At 39.3% G+C, this 20123-nt stretch overlaps 1 protein-coding gene across 1 annotated transcript in view; it reads right to left on the bottom strand.

Annotated features, from left to right (window-relative positions):
- Nucleotides 1-19762, bottom strand: part of FHL3 (four and a half LIM domains 3) — a 178896-nt gene extending 159134 nt beyond the window's left edge. Inside the window, exon 1 of the mRNA XM_053707157.1 lies at nucleotides 19608-19762. The gene's annotated coding sequence lies outside the window, so the exon portion shown is untranslated. The remainder of the gene's footprint in view (nucleotides 1-19607) is intronic.
- Between the last annotated feature and the right edge of the window lie 361 nt (nucleotides 19763-20123).

The raw sequence follows: 20123 nt of genomic DNA, 5'->3' as shown, positions 1-20123 counted from the left end.
TTGGGGCACGTTTCCTACCCTATTTGTAAGAAATTATGGGATAATAGAAATAGCAGTGGTAAACAAAAGGAACAAACAACACAAAGTTGCAAGAAATAGTTGTACTTTTCAGATTTTTATTAACGACTTGAGTAATTATTCCACACTGCAGGCTGGAAAAAGTAAACTAACCCTTGCATTTAGTAACTTGTGGGTTGTCCATAAGCAGCAATAGCCTCCGCCAAATGTTTCCTGTAGCTGCATATAAGACATGCACATTATTGAGGGTGAGGTTTGGACCATTCCTCCCAACAAATGTGTTTTAGTTTATCAATACTTCTGGGTTGTGTAGGTTGCACAGCCCCATTCAGGTCAAGCCACAGCATCAGAACTCAGATTTGGCCTTTGTAAAACAAAAATCTAATTCTATAGTTGATTTACTTGTGTGCTTTGGATCATTATCTTGTTGCATCAACCAACCTCTATAAAGATTGAGTTCACGGACTGCTGCCCTGGCATTCTCCTGTGTCTTGATACACTTATGAATGTATTGTTCCCTTAAAAGGACCAGCAAATACATAATTAACAAATGCATGATAAAAAAATGAACAATTAACAAATGCATGATAAAAAAATAACAATGCAATAGCACTTAGTCTGAACCTCAAATGAGTAGTATTTTTTTCTGATACATTTCAAAGTTATGTCTATTTCCACTCCCCCTGTATCATGTGACAGCCGTCAGCCAATCAGAAATGCATATATGTTTATTTTATGAATTCTTGCACATGCTCAGTAGGAGCTGGTGACTGAAAAAGTATAAATATAAAAAGACTGTGCACATTTTGATAATGGAAGTAAGTTAGAAAGTTGTTTAAAATGTCATGCTCTATCTGAATCATGAACGTTTAATTTTGACTTGAGTGTCCCTTTAATGATTGCAAAGTGTCCAGGCCCCAAGGCAGCAAAGCCAAAATAGTCAAACTTTTGTCTCATCTGTCCATAGTACATTTTCCCAGATGTGTTGTGGAAGATCCAGGTGGTCTTGGGCAGCATTGATATGTACCACAATGTTTTTTTTAGACAGCAGCAGTTTCCTTTGTGGTGTCCTTTCATGAACACTATTCTTGTTCAGTGTTTTTCTTACACAAGAATAGACTTTTGCAAATTGTAGGGTTTTCTGTAGGTCTTTCGCTGTTACTCTTAGGTTCCTTTCTCACCTCTTTCAGGATTGCATGTTGCGCTCTTGAAGTGATCTTTGCAAGGTGCCCACTCCTTGGGACAGTAGCAACAGCCATACATTTTCTCCATTTGTAGACAATTAGTCTTACTGTGGATTGGTGAACAGTCACATCTTTAGCAACGCATTTGTAACCTTTATCAGCTTTATGCGTTTTCTAAGGTTGTTGGTATTGAGGCATGGTTCACAGAAATCAATCTTTCTTGAGAATAACAGATTTGTCATTGACCAGGCTTTGTGTGCCTTTAATTAACCCACACTTCTAATCTCATCTCCTTAATTAAAACATTTAACTCCAGACAGCTTGTGGAGAAGTAATTAGCACAGAGGTTCACTTACCTTTTCCAGCCTGCACTGTGCATTTCACTGTGAATAAACATTTGAAAAGTACATTGGTGTGTGTGATTATTAGTTTAGTCAGATTATGTTTGTCTATAATTGTAATTTAGATGAAGATCAGATCACATTTTATGAGAGATCAATGTAGAAAGGTTATTCCAGGTTATTCCAAAGGGTTACTTGTTCATGCTTATTTTTGTATATGAAATAATTTATTATGTTCTTTGTCACAACAACCCATTAAAATGGGTTGAGCTTGCAAGTATATCAAATATGCTTATTTTATCACTTGTTATACACTTACATGTTTCCTTATCTTGTCCCCGTTTGTATACCAAAATCCAATACTTGGAAAGAACAATTGAAAATTAACATTTTATTACTTATATCTCCTACCTCCAACTGGGAGGCATTGACATTTATAGTATAGTTGGGGATACCATAGGCAAAATCAGTTATTTCAAGAGCCAAAATAAAGGTAAATTTGCTATTTGTAAACCATTAAAAGGGATAAAAATTTAGAGTAAACTCCTTTTAATACAGTCACCAGGGTAGAAAAAACAGGGGAGATTGGGATCTGGTAGAACGGAACATGTGCCTTCTAGACAGGCCTCATATCCCCATATAAATCTATTCTGAAATACTACCTTTTATTGTAAGAGATTCTTTAAAAACGTTTAAATGCAAACTAGAAGCAACAAATCATCCCCCTATTAAAATACTTACGAAAACTATTCATACTTGAGCACAGGTGAGTTATTAAAAGGCTAATTTAGTCACTTTGATTACCTATCTAATATATTTTAAACAAGGCTCAAGCAATATTGGACGTCAGACACCTAAAACATTGGCACTAGTACCCATTAAATTCCTTATCCATAGTAGAGGAGCAGAGATACAGCAAGGTCTAGATTTCTAAAGGGACTTCCTGCCAGTGGTGGTTACAGAAACCTAATTATGGGGGTGTGGGGGTGTGAACAAACACCCTTGGGTTTAGTCGCTGGTTTTCCAAGAGTGAGAACAGGGTTTGGTGGAGGTGTAGTTATGGGTCTTCTATGTGCAGGGTTAGAGCAGGGGGAATTGGATTTGAATGTGCTCTGAGGGCTGAGCACCAGGTAAATACAGTGCTAGTATATATATATATATATATGTGTGTGTGAGTGTGTGTGTGGGGGGTGCAAGTGATTAAGAAGTTAATTTTCTTGTGCTTGTTTTACCAGAAACCGTAGGATTTAACTCTTGATTGCCAATTTGTGTGACAGTCAAATGGTTTATCAATTATTACTGTGAATTAGGGGCAGCAAAGGGGCTAAACCAGTGCTGTGTGTGCATTTATGGCAATCAAGGGTTAAATCCCTGTTGTGTTAATAGGGGTTAAGTTACTATTTTTGTGTTTGTTATTTCAGTTAAATGTTTGTAACCATAATATTTAAATTCTAATTCCTGAATCAGATACAGGCATTTTGCAAAGGAGGAAACGCAGCAGATAATGTTTGTGTCCCTAGAAATTCATTTTTTTCCATTTTTAATCTAAGATTTAGAAAATGCATCATAAATGCTGACATGAAGGAATGTGCCTCCCTAAAGACATTACATCTAAAAATAGTACTGACTTGGGCTATTCTACAAATGAACGGCCTCTAGCTGAGCCAGGCTCAGCGGGGGACCCCAGTACCCTCTGCCAAATCAGCTGTCTCTGGATAACTCATGGGAGGCTGAGTGAATTCAGAGCCCATTAGTCAAACCCAAATAGATTGCAATGAACGGTTACACAAAGGAATCCTGACTTAACATGAAAGGGTAAAATTCTGCAAAGATTAACAGGCAATCCCCCACCTTTGCCTCCAAGTGACACAAATAGATCACAGTAACATGATATTTTGTGACTGGTCTAGGTACCATTACTAGCTTCACAATGCTGCAGGCAGAAAACCACATCATGCTGGTGTTCCATTAAAAACTTAAAGGTAAGGTAAAGTTTATATTTATTGACCTCATTTATTTAAAATAAATATCAATAATAAGGTAGTAGCTAACTTTTTTTTCGCTTTACATTCTTTATTTTACCTGTAATCCAATCTTTGTATATGCAGCCGTTATATTCAATCCTCCTCCCCCATGCCACTTCCGTCTTTATCGCTGTTATTACAGGAAGCGTTCTCACCCCTTTGTCTTAGTCAGGTCAATGCGCGTTCACAGAGGCACTATCTTATGCGCATGCGCAAATTCACCCCTGGTTAGAAAGAAGCAAACTAAGTGATCGCTACACCGCTAGCACTGCGCATGCGCTACTCGCGAACGAGCACAGTTTGAAGAGGCTTGAGTCTAGTCCAGCGCATGCGCTCAATAGACGAGTGACGTCGGGATTGATGGGCTAAACCCCTGAAGGGGAAAATGCCAATTGGAGGGTTATATTGAAAGCGGATGTCAATCAAATAAAGGAAAATGTCGGGCAGACGAAATATTGTACACAGGACATAAAAAACAGGTACAGAAAGGTAGATTTATGCGTGATATTTGTGAATTGATGAATGAAACTTATGTTTATTTTTTATTATCGTACAAATAGCGTTAAGTACTGGTGTCAACTTTACCTTACCTTTAAATTATGCTTACCTGATCATTTTCTTTTCTTCAGATGGAAAGAGTCCACAGCTGCATTCATTACTTTTGGGAATTCAGAACCTGGCCACCAGGAGGAGGCAAAGATACCCCAGCCAAAGGCTTAAATACCTCCCCCACTTCCCTCATCCCCCAGTCATTCTGCAGAGGGAACATGGAACAGTAGAAGAAATATCAGGGTGAAAAGGTGCCAAAAGAACAAAAATAACAGATGCCCCACAGAAAAAGGCAGGGAGCTGTGGACTCTTTCCATCTGAAGAAAAGAAAATTATCAGGTAAGCATAATTTAAGTTTTTCTTCATAAATGGAAAGAGTCCACAGCTGCATTCATTACTTTTGGGAAAACAATACCCAAGCTATAAAGGACACTGAATGCAAAAATGGGAGGGTACAAGACACGGCCCATTCTGAGGGCACCAGGCCTGAAAACCCCTACCCAACAAAATCCCGCTTCGTCCGAAGCTGAGAACAACCTTGAAAAAAAAGGGAAAAGCCCAAGGACACTGACCCGCAGATAGTCCACAAGCCTTGCTAGAGACCGCAGGAACTAGACTCGACTGAGCCAACAGCCTCCAAGAGACACCGTCGCCCAGCAGTCGGTCTCCAAACAACACACTCCTTACTAAAGAAAGGGAACAAACCACCGTATTCTTCCACAAAGAAGAAAAGACACGGAGAAAACATGATTGTACTTGTAAAGCACGGCTAATCCCCCTTAAGGGACTCAAGGCGCTGCTCATTTTATCAACCTCGAAAGGAGGAAAGGCTGAGTAGACCTCGCCGGGGATCAAATTGCAACCCTCGGTTTGCTACAGTGCAGAGTAGCCACAGTGCATTAGTATGCTGAGCTAGCTGAGCATAAGGAAATCCAGAAAAAAACCCTAAAAAGGGCACAAACACAGAGCAACATAACCCTCCAGAGAGAGGAAACCCCAGCGCATAAGGAAGACAAACTATCTCCTCAAAAGGGAAGGGCACAGATAAGAACAGCACACATGTCCACAAGACATGAAGCCATAGTATGATCCAAACACAGACCAAATGAAAAAATTATCCAGACACCACTGTTGACCCAACAGAGAAAAAACTCACCATGAAGAAGGACAAGTCAGGCCTTAAAGTTTATAACCAGTACCCAAAGGTGGATGTGAACTCTGGCCTTCCTGCTTGCAAGCCCAATGAGTTAGCTCCTATGTCGCAACATAGGGTCCCTGAAAAAACTGAGTTGTCCCGAACCAGACCACAGGACCATAAGACATCCAAGAAGGATTCAAGACAAGAACCCGGGGCCCAGAATCATCCTAGAACTAACGACACCCCCAGGGAGCACAAGATACCCCATCTGAAGCAATCATACCTCACAGGGGATGATAACCGGGGAACCCGGAGAACGGGTACAGGACTCAATCATAATTCCCAGCCCAAAGGAAACACCCTTGGCCAACACCCCCCAACAAGGTGCTAGGCCGTGACAAAGTCACGCAATTTCCCTAGAGCCCAAAGGCCCCAAGGGCAGCACAAAGGGAAAAGAGAACAAGAACAGAGTCACCCAAAAGAGAGTAGAAAAGAAAGGCTAGTCTCCATAATCCTTTCAGATTAACGTTCCAGAGGACCACACCCAAGGGAGAAGAATGCAAAGCATTCCAAACCCAGGCAGAAAAAAATCCCCTAAGCAAAAAGCTTGGAAAAAGAGACAACACATCCTATCGCCCCTGATATGGAGATGACTAACTTCCGAAGGAAGACAGAGCTTCACGGGCCTTCACTTCCTAATTAAGCGACCAAAGCCGCCAGAAAAACCAAACGAAGTCCATAAAGTCTCGACCCAAAGGAAGAGAGTCTCTAAAGGAACAAGTCCTAAAAGGACACTAGCCAAGAGACCATGAAAGGCAAAACCATAAGAATGGCGGTATGAAGGACCTAAATCCTCTAAGCCTCCAACCCACAACGGGGAAGGAACACTCTAGTTCCCGGTAAAATCGGTAAAGACTGAGCATGTTGCAGCGGATCTCAACGTCCCGGCCCAATTGATTGAAAGGCGAATGAGGACTGAACCAATCCCCCATGCCCCTATGCAACCACGGACCATCAAGTCCTCTCAGGATGCTAGATGGAGCTTGTAAAATAACAAGTAAACAACACAAATAATATTGTGATCACTAGGGGCCCTCACTCGACCAGCCGGACATAAGAAGGTGCCACGTGTCTGAACTAGACCTCAAAGACAGAAGGATTTGTACCCAGTCAGAACCAGCCTGAAATCAAGGGCCCCAGCACTGTCAAGGCCACATTGAGTCTCCCCCGAGATGGAAGGATAAAGAACAGTCAGACAGAACATAAGACTAGTACATCCTCAAAGTAAACAGTGCGACCACAAAATCGTGAGTATAAATTCCAGAGAAGAAAGTTCCAGAAGGAAACATCACTCAACAACATGAGCTTTATAAAAATCATCCTCACTGGATTAAAATAAGATAAGGCAACCCTTAGGTTATCGCCCAGGAAGAATGGACAGACCCGCAGGACCAGCCCAACAGGGGCCCGAGACTTCCAAGCTCAGAACTGGAAAAGGATACGCAAATAATAAAGACTATAAGAAGATTACTTCATCCCCTTATGTCTATGCAAGCAAGCCAGTCGAAGATCAAGACTGAGAATCACCAGACCCATTAAGAGTGGGATCCTCCAGCAACGCCAAAACGTGCCTCAGTAGAACATGAAGGCGCGCCAGTCTATAATGAAAGGCGAAAAATACCTCCGCCGGGACAAAAGAAAACACCGACCCCGAAGGTTGACCCTCTGAGGCCTCAGGGGCAGTCACTCCCCCGGAGGGCTGAACTGGACCAGGCGATCCCATGCCTGACGAGCCCCGGTTAACGGAACATGGACAATATCGTAAGCACACTCCCGGGAGGTGTAGATGCGCCAGTGATATGGCCATGCGGAACCATGTCGTAACTTCCGGTGGGAACAGGCCACACTCCATAGAAGGATAAGTAGCGTTTGGGTTACGTGCATGCGCAGTAAGAGTTGGTGGTAGGGAACTCGCCTCATGGGAAATAGAATCCCCAGAGGTGGATGGCTCAGTGGGCACCTGATTCCCCGATCCCGAGGAAAAGAGAACTCTAAAATGGCATTCGGAACATAACTGATGGGCATGTATCACCCGGGCCCATTCATATTTTTCGCAAGAAGTAGAGTCTGAATCAGAGACATCCGTCTCCAAAAAATCAGAATCCTCCATAACTGGGATATTGAATAAAAAATGGACCAATAATAAAAATCTAAATGGCACTTTACACCCCCAATGTCTGGGGCACTCACCACTTCCAGGGAACCAGACCCCAGCGGACCAGGATTTCTCCATCGCCACACAGTAAGGAATGCGGAAATGTAGAGCCAAAATGTGGCCACTCCCGGTCACAAGGTAAACCGTGCAGTCCCTGCAAAGCGCGCCTGACCGTAAAGGCTGCGTCACTAGACATAGGCCGTTATGTTCCAAAATAGCTATGAGCCGAAGCAACACTACACAGTAGCAGACAGAATCACATAACAAACATGATTATAAACCCCCCTGTTCAATAACCCCCCTCAGGAGATATTAACCCTTGATTCCGAGATACAAAAAGGAGCCTCACTGAGACCCTATGTTAAAGTGAAGGTCTATTTTGATGAATTAGTGCCCGATTTTTAATAAACCTATTAAAAACAAGGCCACTTTAATTTACCAAAATGTACATTTCAATGTTTTCTTCAAAAACTTACCTTTTAATCCTGGCAGCCGCTCCAGCACTTCCTCCGCCAGCCGCAAGCCGTCTTCGCGGGTCAAAAATGAAGAATCCGGCTTCCTCCAATCACAGCGTTGCATCAGGCCACGATTCTCCTGGGGGGGGGGGTAAGCTGGGATTGGATGAAGCCTGATTTATCATTTCTGACGTCTGCAGAGACTTCCGACGGCCGGGGGAATCGCTGGAGTGGTATTCAGGATTAAAAAGGTAAGTTTTTGAAGAAAACAGTGAAATGTCAATTTTGATAAATTAAAGTGCCCTTGTAGCCCCTCTCGGATAAACAGTTGTAATTACAATACATCCATGATGAAAGTAAAATGAAACAAACTTACCGGAATCTATGCCGTGGAACAGGAACACAGCCCTTCAAGTGTGACAGATGGTAGCGTTGCTTCTGCCATGGACTTGAGAGAAAAAAGCAAGCAGCAAAACTCGTCAACGCTGATTGCTTGTGGAGCTTTTAATATGAGTCAGGATGGTTTCACAGAAAGACTCTCCTTGCATTTCCGGACTCTAACTTTCACCCATGCTCTCACTGAGAGGCTGACAGGACTACTTAAAACTTCAGTCCCATGCAGAAGAGCACTACCCTCCATAAGAGAAAAACTTCTGACACTTCTCTGCCAACCTCCTGGGATGAAAGGCAACGTATGACTGGGTGATGAGGGAAGTGGGGGAAGTATTTAAGCCTTTGGCTGGGGTGTCTTTGCCTCCTACTGGTGGCCAGGTTCTGAATTACCAAAAGTAATGAATGCAGCTGTGGACTCTTTCCATTTATGAAGAAAAGTACATTAAACACTACAGTAACCCAGTCCCACCATAGCAAGTGTTATCCGTACCATAGTATTCTGCCTTTAAACACACCTGTTTTTATGTTTAAACCTAATAGGTAAACTAATCTATGTGTATGTTACTGGCATCCAAGGGGTAAAATAACTGCAGAGTTGTAAAAATAAATATGGTAGGATCAAGAGTGGCATCTAAGGTAGTGTTTTTGTGTGAGTGTGTGTGACGATATTGTGTGGTCCAACCTTCCATCGTACCCAGTAATCAAGATATTGTCCAGTACTTTTGTGAATGGCAGCTGGCATCCCTAGACATACAGTGTCTTGTGGTGCTATTGTAGCATTATCACATGCAGAATTTGGTATTTCTATTATTGATATTTGCATGGCAGCACTCGGATAATATAACACTACACCTTTATCATGGATTGACAAATTTGGGAGGTACCCAGATTACAGATGAAATCAGGGAATACATTTAATGAGGTAGATTTAAATCTATATCTGAAAACCCTATTACATAATTTCTCTACGAAAAAAAACAACTTTCATCAAAACTTGTGTAGAATTATGCTGGCAGGCATATCAGTCCTCTCTTCAATAAATAATATAGAGCATTGTGTCCAGAAAAATCAAGGTTATACAAAGTATGCTGTTTTTTTATTTTATTTCATGTATGTATCTTAAAGGGCATATGCTTTTTACTCTATTTCTTATTTATAATTATGTGTTTAACAGCAAATTGGTTAAACACATAGTTAAAGTAAGCTCTGGACTGCAACTGGAACAGAGGTTAACATGGCTGATGAACCAATGCCACATATTTATATAGTCGCCAATCACCAGCTATGTTTAGATTCCATTCAGCAGTGCATTTCTGTTTCAAAGGACCACTAAATATAGCTGAAATTCAAAGCCAACAATTGCATAATAAAAATCAAACAAAACAAATCATTTGAATTTCAAACAAGCAGTGGATTTTTTCCTGACAGATTTCAGTTCCCTTTCATTTACCTGTCCCTTCTATCACATGACAGCATTTAACCCATCTCAGACACACACACACAGGTATATATATATATATATATATATATACTATATATATATATACACACAGGTATATATATATATATATATATATATATATATATATATATATGCAGTGAACCCCTGCACAAGCTCTGTATGAACTGAAGCCTCAGAGAGTGTTTTGCTGTATGCTGGACTCTATTTCAAATTGCCTCAGAGAGTGTGCACATAAAACTATGCTTACTCTACCAAGAATAAGGAGCTGTCCTTGTATATTTGTTTATTTGCACTAGGAAATATATACACAAAGACCTCTGTCAGAGTTTAACAGCCAAACAATGTATCTAATTATATGAGGTGTGATAAAACTGCTTGATAAATAAAATGCCATAAAAAACTACCCCCATTTAGTGCTCAAGACATATGAATACTTCTGAGCATATCTAGATATGCTATTCAACAAAGAGAACAAAGTTTAGTTGATAATAGAATTACATTAGATTTTTTTTTTTTAAAGCTCTATCTGAAGCACACATTTTTTTTTAATGTCTCTAAATATCGACTTAAACCATTTGCTGGGGTTCAATCAAGCAATAGTGCAATAAAATTAAAGAACAAATCAGAATCCAGTCCTCGGACTGAAATTGCACGCGCTTGCAATTTCTGTCCGATGCCTGGATTCTGATTTGCTTATAAGTTGAAGAAGAAGGCAGCTACGTAATGGTGGGGGGAGTCCGGCATCCATATTTACCGGGTATTAGAGTAGTTAGCGCCGCTGATTAGGACAGAAGCAAGGCGGCAAGGCAGGAGGGGTATAGTGTAGGCGGACCTCCGTTTTGTTATTTTCAATATAAAAACATGTTAAAGTAAGTGTTAACTGTCCCTTTAAATAGCCATAAAAAAACTGGTCTCAAAACAAAGGGGGTCTACTTGGAAGAACTAGAGGTCATAACAGACAAAACAGCTGTTGTTCACAGATAACTATGGTAAAAATGGAGTGATCAGCACTTTCTAAATTTCATACAGTATAGGAAGAGTGAAATAAAGTAATTTTTTTATGTTATATTACTGGCCTAGTCCGACCCATATATGTTGTATATCCAAGTTTCCTTGGGTTACATTCATTTCGGTCTCTCATAGATTTTTACAGAGCTAAACAGTGAATATTTTGAAAACAAGTAAATATTGATTTTTCTGTTTTAGGGTTTTATAAAAAAGGCACTTTGATATGGCTTTCATATCTTATGGGACATTCAATTCAAATTTGAATTCCTCATAAATTAAGTAATTTATACATGAAATTAGCATAGCAATATTTCTTCTGTATTAATTGTGTGTAAAATTTGTACCTGTCTCATGCCCTCTAGCAAAGTCAAAAGTAAAATTATTATGCAACAAATTGTCTAAACCTTCAGCATAATATGTGCTAATTGCTTATAACAGTGAGCAAACCCATTTACCAGTAGCCACAATTGGCCACAATTAAAGGGGCAGTCTACAATAGAATTGTTATTGTTTTAAAAGATAGATAATCCCTTTATTACCCATTCCCCAGTTTTGCATAACCAACACAGTTATATTAATATACTTTTTACCTCTGTGATTACCTTGCATCTAAGCATCTTCTGACAGCCCCCTGATCACATGACTTTATTTTTATTATCTATTAACTTTCATTTAGTACTGTGTTGTGCTAAATCTTAAATAACTCCTTGGGCATGGTCACAATGCTATCTATATGGCCCACATGAACTAGCAGGTTCCTGTTATGAAAAGCAAATAAAAAAGCATCTGATTAAGAAGCTGCCTATAGTGACTTAGAAACAGGCAGAAATTTAGAGGTTTAAATGTTATAAAGTATATTTATATAACAATGTTGGTTGTGTAAAGCTCGGGAATGGGTAGTAAAGGCATTAACTGTCTTTTTAAACAATAACAATTTTAATGTAGACTGTCCCTTTAAGGGAGATATGATAATCATACTCACCAGGGTTTTCTTCTAGTAATTTTTTAGCACAATGTGCTAGTTTTTCCAATCATTGACAAAGTGAATTTTTTCAATGGTTTTAAACCTTTTACTTTATATCTAGACATATCATATGACCATAGTAAAGGAATGTCACATGGACAGGAAGGAAATAGGCTGACTGTGCATACAGATTTGTATCTGCAGTCACATTCTATACTTCCTTTCTAATTCAACACTTTAAGATTACATGAAAAATAGTTTTGTAAGGGGGTTTGTCTATCACACAATGTGATTTTTTAATCGGTCTATGGTGGGATTGGTAAATATTTGCAATACATATAGTTACAGTATATAATTTGAGTAGCACGCCCACATGTCATTAATGTTTAGTGCAGTATTACATTGCGTTACACCTAAATAACGATAGATGCATTCAATCTCCATTTTAGATGAGTTTATAGTATCAGTCCAATTTTCCATTAAGGAAGAGATGTATTGTACTGTGTTGTTTTTCTGAGGAAGAAATACATTTGCCTTCTTTTACATTTCATTATAGCTCAATAATGGCTATCTAGCAAACTAGATTAGCTCTGTTAGACATGGGGCTGCCATGCCTGTATCTTGTTTTGTGTTTTTGTAAAGAAAACAGACTTTTTCAATTGCATATACAACAATAGAAAGGTTACCTATGATTCATATAGAAAAGAAGTGACCATATAAAAATACTGGTGGGCCCGGGCCTAGCCTATTCCTCTGAAATGAATGAGCTAAGCAGTTTTTAACCGTAAATTGCCTGCATAATGAGTGAGAATTGAACTCATATATGTGAGACTGGCAAGGCATCTCTATTACAGATGTCTTAAATTAGCATTAAAGGATATAGTTCAATTTCCCTATGGTACATGAACATGCAGCCTCCACTCTTTTGCCTATGGAATAATGTTACAGTGCCACGCACACTTCCTGTAGCAGCCAGTTTCCCATTCATACAGATGCTAGGCTCCCTACACTTACACACAGGATGGGAAACTATAAGGAGAAGGAGCTATGTAAATATATGAAGACACAGCAGGAAAAAAACAGGAACAAATATTGTTGCAGCCATCTGTTCTACGTACCTATTCATGCATCCAACCTAGGGCACACTAAATATACTTATAAGGACACCTAGCTATCTGCGTCTGAAGTCTTTTTTGTTGGCAAATTTACAGATTAGTTTTTAATAAGCTCTAGAATCATGCTTTCACTTAGAGAACTGTTTTGTCTGTCATAACACCTTTATGGGAATATCCTCTATAATTATACAATTATATACTACGCCTTAAATGGACATAAGACTGAGTTTCATACATACACAGCAAATATCAGTATTTAAATACTACATTACCAAAGATATGTATGTATAGTGTATGTTGCAAAAGCAATGAGAATTATATCATTTGCAAATTTGGTATTGTTTTGCAGTCCAAGGGCATACCTTTTGAAAAATACTCCAGTGTGTTTATTGTTTTCCATCTGTTATGACCAATTATTGACAAATATAAATGACCTCCTGCATTGAACAAGTCTCTTAAAATGGCTTTTTATCTTAACCATGAAAGTTTAATAAGGCTTTCACATCCCTTTAATGAACACTGTTATAAAAAAATTTCCTCCACAAGGGAAATCATTTATACTGACAATATTGTCTAAAATTGGCTACACAGTACCAAAAAAAAACAAATATGTTCCTTTTTTCTTATTATGCTGACCAGATAGTAACAAAGAATGACCATCTCTTGGAATGCATTGAAGGATAATATACATGATTCATTTAACCATGTTTTCAACTTTCAAGTGACTATGCCATGTTTGGATAAGTGGACGTTGAGCCGTCCAAATGGAAAACATATGCAAAAAAAATCCTACATGAGTAGCTCTTTAAAGGGAAATTCTAATACAAAAATGACATATTCTGTTTCATTGGAGCAGGCCATTTTTGCACCACTGAACCGTATGTGTTTAACCTCCACAAATAGGTTAAGCACATGGGTAAGGTTCTGCTTGGGAAGAATAAGCATTGCAGCTCATGTGCATGGCATGTGCAGCAATTTGTGGATACAAGCAAGTGTCAGTCCTGAATTTTAAATCCCTGTGCAAAGTTTAAACACATAGTTATGTAGGGTCAACAAAACATAAATGAAATGCTCTAACAAATTCAAGCACAAATTGTTTGCATTAAAATATCCCTTAAAGGGACACTCAAGTCAAAATTAAACTTTCATTATTCAGATAGAGCATACAATTTTTAACAACTTCCAATTTACTTCCATTAAAAAAATGAGCAGTCTTTTTATATTTAAACTTTTTGAGTCACCAGCTTCTACTGAGCATGTGCAAGAATTCACAGAATAAGTTTGTATGCATTTGTGAATGGCTGATGGCTGTCACATGGTACATGTATGCATTTGTGATTGGCTGATGACTGTCACAGTGGTGCAGGGGGAGTGGAAATAGACATAACTTTTAAAAATGTTAAAAAAAATCTACTACTCATTTGAAGTTCAGACTAAGTGCTATTGCATTGTCTTGTTATCTTGCATTTGTTGAGTATGCAAATCTACTGTGTTGACTGGTCCTTTAAAAATCTCTTCAATTATACACCCAGAAATTTGGAATCAGTCATTGCAGTCTCAATTAACTTTAGCATAAACTTGTACAGATTTTAAAGAAAGATTGTAGTAGAAAAACTATTTGTAAGATCATATCATTTTTACATTACCAACCCCATCTAGCTATGTTATTAACCTTTTCAAAGGTTTTAAAACAGGTAAAATTTGCTTTAAGGGACAGGAAACCCCAGCATTTTCTTTCATTATTTGGATAGAACATACAATTTTAAACAACTTTCCAATTTACTTCAATTTCCAAATTTGCTTTGTTCTCTTGTTATCCTTTGCTGAAGGAACAGCATTGCACTACTGGCAGCTAGCTGAAAACATCTAGTTAGCCAATCACAAGAGAAACATGTGTGCAGGCACAAATCAGCAGCTAGCTCCCACTAGTGTAGGATATGTGTGTATTCTTTTTCAACAAGGGATACCAAGAGAACAAAGCACATTTGAAAATAGAAGTGAATTTAAAAGGGTTTTAAAAGGACATGCGCTATCTGAATAATGCAAGTTTAATTTTGACTTTCCTATCACTTTAAAGAACCATAAGAGCTGTGACTTTCAAGTAGAACACAGATGATGATTGTCAGGAAAAACAATTTGATTGGTGCTCTTGATTTACTTACTGGCTGTATAACTAGTCATATATGGCTTCTGAAGAGCTAATGAGGCTGATGGTCTTATCTTTACACTATTAGGATACGTTAGGTTTGCAAACTACAGACACCACTGAAAAAAAGAATATTCAAGTTGAACAGAGACAAAAAGTCAAATAACCATTCTCATTAGCACCCCTAAAAATTGTTTTAATTTTATATATATATATATATATATATATATATATGTATGTATGGGGCAGAACTACCAGGGCCCAAATGCTGAGGGGGGCCATTGCATAGGCCATTATACTGCACTATGCACAGCATACTCATCAGTGTATAGATACTCACATCATTATAGAGTGCAGCGTGTTCACTATTATACAGAGCAGTGTACTCATCACAGTATAGTGTATAGAAGTCTCATTATCAGCACGTGTGTGTGTGTATATATATATATATATATATATATACACACACACAATATCATACAGAGAAGCATTTAGATTATTAGTATTAATTATTACTGAGCTACTGTCATGAGGCCCATAAAACTTTTGCACCAGGGTCCTCCATTGAGTAAGTCTGCTACTGTACTACTGTGTGTGTGTGTGAATATATATATACATATAGAGAGAGAAAGAAAGAAAGAAAGAGATACATGCACACACACATGTATATACAGTATCTCACAGTGAGTACACCCCTCACATTTTTGTAAATATTTTATTATATCTTTTCATGTGACAATACTGAAGAAATTACACTTTGTTACAATGTAAAGTAGTGAGTGTACAACCTGTATAACAGTGTAAATTTGCTGTCCCCTCAAAATAACTCAACACACAGTCATTAATGTCTAAACCATTTGCAACAAAAGTGAGTACACCCCTAAGTGGAAATGTCTAAATTGGGCCCAATTAGCCATTTTCCCTCCCCGGTGTCATGTGACTCATTAGTGTTACAAGGTCTCAGGTGTGAATGGGGAACAGGTGTGTTAAATTTGGTGTTATCACTCTCACACTCTCTCATACTGGTCACTAGAAGTTCAACATGGCACCTCATGGCAAAGAACTCTCTGAGGATCTGAAAAAAAGAATTGTTGCTCTACATAAAGATGGCCTAGGCTATAAGAAGATTGCCAAGACCCTGAAACTGAGCTGCAGCACAGTGGGCAAGACCATACAGCAGTTTTACAGGACAGGTTCCACTCAGAACAGGCCTCGCCATGGTCGACCAAAGAAGTTGAGTGCACATGCTCAGCGTCATATACAGAAGTTGTCTTTGGGAAATAGACGTATGAGTGCTGCCAGCATTGCTGCAGAGGTTGAAGGGGTGGGGTATCAGCCAGTCAGTGCTCAGACCATATGCCGCACACTGCATCAAATTGGTCCGCCTGGCAGTCGTCCCAGAAGGAAGCCTCTTTTTAAGATGATGCACAAGAAAGCCTGCAAAGAGTTTGCTGAAGACAAGCAGATTAAGGACATGGATTACTGGACCCATGTCCTGTGGTCTGATGAGACCAAGATAAACTTATTTGGTTCAGATGGTGTCAAGCATGTGTGGTGGCAACCAAGTGAGGAGTACAAAGACAAGTGTGTCTTGCCTACATACAAGCATGGTGGTGGGAGTGTCATGGTCTGGGCCTGCATGAGTGCTGTTGGCACTGGGAGCTACAGTTCATTGAGGGAACCATGAATGCCAACATGTACTGTGACATACTGAAGCAGAGCATGTTCCCCTCCCTTCGGAGACTGGGCCCCAGGGCAGTATTCCAACATGATAACGACCCCAAACACACCTCCAAGATGACCACTGCCTTGCTACAGAAGCTGAAGGTAAAGGTGATGGACTAGCCAAGCAGGTCTCCAGACCTAAATCCTATTGAGCATCTGTGGGGCATCCTCAAACAGAAGGTGGGGGAGTGAAAGGTCTCTAACATCCACCAACTCTGTGATGTCGTCATGGAGGAGTGGAAGAGGACTCCAGTGGCAACCTGTGAAGCTCTGGTGAACTCCATGCCCAAGAGGGTTAAGTGTAGTGCTGGAAAATAATGGTGGCCACACATTGACATTGACACTTTGGGCCCAATTTGGACATTTCCACTTAGGGGTGTACTCACTTTTGTTGCCAACGGTTTAGACATTAATGGCTGTGTGTTGAGTTATTTTGAGGAGACAGCAAATTTACACTGTTATACAGGCTGTACACTCACTACTTTACATTGTGGCAAAGTGTCATTTCTTCAGTGTTGTCACATGAAAAGATATAATAAAATATTTTGAAAAAAATGTGAGGGGTGTACTCACTTTTGTGAGATACTGTGTGTGTATATATATATATATATATTTACTGCGCACAATCACACAATGCTCATTCTGTACAATTAATTTAGTCATCAGAGATGGATATGTTTAAACTTGTCAGTAGCAACATTGCAAGCAAAGAAAATAAATCATTAAAGTGAATGTTTTGGCAGCTTACTGTTAGGATTAATAGGTGATTAGCTAAATATCTTTAGGATGAATAGAGCTCCCCCTGTGGCAATCATTGTGTAAATTGGCCAAATCAAGTCACATTTCTTATTAATCCATATGTAGTACAAACTGCTGCCTCTCTGGTAGAAGGTGGACTAAGGAAAAAATAATGATTTAAGGGTTCACACTCAAATGGGGCTATGGTGCACAAACACTAAGGGCAGACATCAGCGTTTCATTTATATTCAAATTGTGAGCCAACCTGACAATAAATAGTTCAGCCGATACTTTTACAGTAGCCTAGAAATATTCATGTATAATGAACTTTCTATAAAAAAAACAAAAATTCAGAAAGAAAGTTTTAGCAGCCATGCATGTATTTGTCAATGTGTGGGCTAAGAATATTTAAAATTTCTAGCTAATCATTTACCTACTTTAGCCAAATACTTTAGTGTCTCACAATATATAGACTACTGCAACCATGCAGTGAGATGGAAAATGTCTCTCCCCACTAGCCAGTTCTATAAAATCAGAGGATACCAATATTGTACCGAAGGCTGAATGCTGCCAGGAGATTCCTGCATACAGCTTCTGCTGGGGGCATAAATAATGTAACAACTACCTGTTCAATGAAATAACTGTTCCTGAAATGTAGCACCTATTATGCATACGGAAAGGAACGTTTTTTTAAGCAGCTATTTGCATTCTGTCTATCTAGGGGAATGGATATAGCAATATGAGATTTCTATCATAGTACGAACAATACAGCTTAAATCATTTATGGATCACTGAATCTCTTTTTCTCACTCTCTCTCTCACACACACACACTCTCTCTCCCTTTCTCACACATTCTCTCTCCCACACCCTCTCTCACTCTTTCTTTCTCACACACACTCTCTTTCTCACACACACTCTCTCTTTCTCACACACTCTCTCTCACACACACTCTCTCTTTCTCACACACCCTCTCTCACACCCTCTCTCTCTCTTTCTCACACACTCTCTCTCCCACACCCTCTCTCACTCTTTCTTTCTCACACACTTTCTCATTCTCACACACACTCTCTCTTTCTCACACACTCTCTCTCCCACACCCTCTCTCACTCTTTCTTTCTCACACACTTTATCATTCTCACACACACTCTCTCTTTCTCACACACTCTCTCTCCCACACCCTCTCTCACTCTTTCTTTCTCACACACTTTCTCATTCTCACACACACTCTCTCACACACACTTTCTCTCTTTCTCACACACACACACTTTCTCTCTATTTTTCTCTCTCACTCTCTTTCTCACACACACTCTCACACTTTCTCTTTCTCACACACACTCTCTCACACACACACACTCTTTCTCACGCACTCTCACTCGCTCTTTCTCTCTCACTCTCTCTCACACACTCACACTCTCACTCTCTCTCTCTCACTCTCTCTTTCTCACACACTCACACTCTCTCTCTCACTCTCTCTTTCTCACGCACTCTCGCTCTCAGTCTTACTATTTTAACAACACGTTAAACAGCTTCTTGTATTTCCAGAGGAATCTTCACATTGTGACAGAGATAAAGAGAAGACTTGCGGGTCTACTATAAAAGTTTTCGTGTCAGCTATTACAAATGTGTCTTAAAACAAACTATTCAGTACAAACCACCCCGTGTATATGACCATTTTACCAAATGTTTTCAAAGAAAAAGTCACATCTATGAATTTGTAGAAAAGCTATAAACAATTGCATTAATTTCCAAAAATAAAATTACTTTTTTTTCCCTTTGAACTAAGCAACTAGAAGATTTCCCTTGAACGTAACAAGCTAATTAAAACACAGTAGGGCAATACACCATGTATTAAAACTGCACATATTGAATGAAGTATTCTAAGAAATTATTCAAAAATATAAGTACTAAAATACAAATATATCTTAAATGAAATGACAGTATATTACTGATTCCATTTGAACAACATGAGGGATGTTTACAAATTGAAATGCCAGTAAGGTATTTTAGTACCAGACTGTGACTATGCAGAGGCTTCATAGGAATGAATTGAAGACACATTTTGTCTAGCAAAGTAAGCAATGTCCATCCTCTTTCTGCAATTCAGAATGTAAAAAAAAATGAGGGGATTTACCTTTTCTTTGTCTTGCTTTGATCCCAGGTTAAAATCAGAGGCTTTACTTGGGTGTGAAAGACCCCAGATGCGGTTGAGAGTGGGCGCATACAAGGCACAGCAGTTCTAAAGTGTAACTGTACAGCTCAGATCACTTACTCAGAGGAAATGACTAAATCAGAAGACTTGCCCTAATTCCTAAGGTACGGCTGATTAGCATACACAGGCCACTGCCCATCCTTGTGTCTCTGCTGCCAGAGGGGCGGGCAGCGGGGAGGGACCCAGACCATACTTGTACCTGGGTCCTGGAGCACTGTCTGGGAGACAGACTAACTATTTCACTGCCACAATCCACAACATTGCACAAGGCAAAGGGTACATATGCTGACCACAACAAAAATTAGTAGGTAATTCCTTTACCGAAATATGGAAGATAACGCTTTTATCTTTGCAAATAGATTGTTTTCATGTTATTATCAGTTTTTAAGGTTACCAATGGGATGTGTTCTCCTACATGTTTACACCTCTTTCAGATAG

The sequence above is a fragment of the Bombina bombina genome, chromosome 3, assembly GCF_027579735.1.
Source record: "Bombina bombina isolate aBomBom1 chromosome 3, aBomBom1.pri, whole genome shotgun sequence".
Lineage (NCBI taxonomy): Eukaryota > Metazoa > Chordata > Amphibia > Anura > Bombinatoridae > Bombina > Bombina bombina.
This window is presented reverse-complemented; position numbering and strand designations above follow the sequence as displayed.